This window comes from Aptenodytes forsteri, unplaced genomic scaffold (assembly GCF_000699145.1).
Source record: "Aptenodytes forsteri isolate BGI_AS27 unplaced genomic scaffold, ASM69914v1 Scaffold7, whole genome shotgun sequence".
Taxonomy (NCBI): domain Eukaryota; kingdom Metazoa; phylum Chordata; class Aves; order Sphenisciformes; family Spheniscidae; genus Aptenodytes; species Aptenodytes forsteri.
In genome coordinates, this window is record NW_008795919.1 from 3,284,298 (window position 1) to 3,285,919 (window position 1,622).

At 65.2% G+C, this 1,622-nt stretch overlaps 1 long non-coding RNA gene across 1 annotated transcript; it reads left to right on the forward strand.

Annotated features, from left to right (window-relative positions):
- Positions 1-466: 466 nt before the first annotated feature.
- On the forward strand, positions 467-988 carry LOC109279639. The gene is made up of 2 exons (XR_002086270.1): positions 467-530; positions 688-988. It is a non-coding gene; the product is annotated as an uncharacterized LOC109279639 (long non-coding RNA).
- The last annotated feature ends 634 nt before the right edge of the window (positions 989-1,622 follow it).

Below are 1,622 nucleotides of genomic sequence, written 5' to 3' on the forward strand. Positions count from 1 at the left end.
CCACTCGGGGGTGGGGGGGGAGCACCGGGGCACCGGGGCTGGGAACACCTGAGGCGCTGGGCCAAGCTGGGGAGAGGGTGCTGAGGGTCCAGGCCGAGCTCTTGAGAAGGTTTGGGGGCTCCGGCCCGGGCTGGGGAGGGGGATCGGAGTGGGGAGCACTGCCGGGGGTGTTCCGGTGCCTTAACCCCGCGCGAGTGGGGGGCCCGGCCCTGCAGCAGCTCCTTCCCCACGGGGGGGGGTGGCGGCGGGCTGTGGCAGCAGCAGGTCGGACAGGCAGCGCAGAGCAGCAGGGCTCTGTCCCCCGCAGAGCAGCAGGGCTCTGTCCCCCGCAGAGCCTTCCTCCCTGCCCTCCTCTCCAGCAGCAGCTACGGTCAGTCCTCAACCGCAGCAGCGATGGGAGAAAATACTGCCTGGTCAGCTGTGGGCCGAAAACCCAATTGTCGTTAGTAGTAAAATGTGCTGCCGCAGCCTGAAAGCCCAAAAATCTTTGGCAGGAGGCTGAGACCCGCGTGAGGAGCCCCGAGGGCAGGGTTAGTGCGGGTGCCGCGTGCACAGGGCTTCCGGGGGGGCTGCCGGGACCTGCGTTAGGGACCACCTAAGTGCTTCCCTGACTGCCCCGACCCTCTCGTGTGCCTGCCCCGACCCTCTCGTGTGCCTGCCCCGACCCTCTCGTCTGCGCTTTGCCAGGCTGTGCGGCTGAGAACCATTCTCAAGCAGAGGGACAAGATGATCAAGGAAGGGAAGTACACGCCGCCCGACCACCACAAGGGCAAAGAGGAGCCGCGGCCTTGATTCGCGGGGGGAACGTGGCTGTCGGTCGCCCGTAGAGTCATTGACGGGGAACTCCTCCGGGAAGAAAACCTGCGGCGCAGCCGGGTTACGCTGGAGCGGTGGGGTGGGGTCTGCGTGGGGGGCCCTGCCCCTGCTGAAGGGGGATGGCACCACGTCGGGCATCACCTGGGCTAGTAAATGTCTCCTTCGGAACAGCGTTTGGCTCTGTCTTGTCTTTCTTTCGGAATAAAGCATGGCTTGAGGGTCTCTCTCCGTAGCAGGGGAGCTTCTGAGACACCCTGAAACACCGCAGCGGTGCTGGGGGCGCGCCCTTGAGGAGGTCAAATGCTCCTGGAGCCGGAGGGAGCCGCGGGCCGTCACGGGCTCTCCCTTCGTGCTCGCAGCCTGTCCCTCCTGCTGACCCACGGGCAGGCCTCCCAGGCGGCAACCGCTGCTGGAAAGGAGAGGAATAACCTGAAAGAGTTAAAAAAAAAAACAAAACCACCAAAAAACCAAAACGAGCTTGTCCTGCAAAACTTAACTTAATCTCCAGCCAGCACGCGGGGCTGGTGTGAGCGGGGCTGTTCCCAGCCGCTCTCCAGCTGGCGGTAGCGGTGTACGAGGTGAACGCCTGGTTAAAACAAACTCGTTTCCGCCCGGATTCGGAGCGGTAGCGGGTGGGTTCGGTTTCTCTCCCGCCCTTTCAGTGTGTCGGAGGCGGATCTCCTCGCTGGGGGCTTCGCTGCGAAATCCCCTGTGTCAGCGGGATCCATTGAGCGCCGCGGCGGGCGCTGGGCCCTGCTGACGGCGGCTGGCGGGCAGCCCTGGCGCGGCCGGGATGGTTCGTCCCG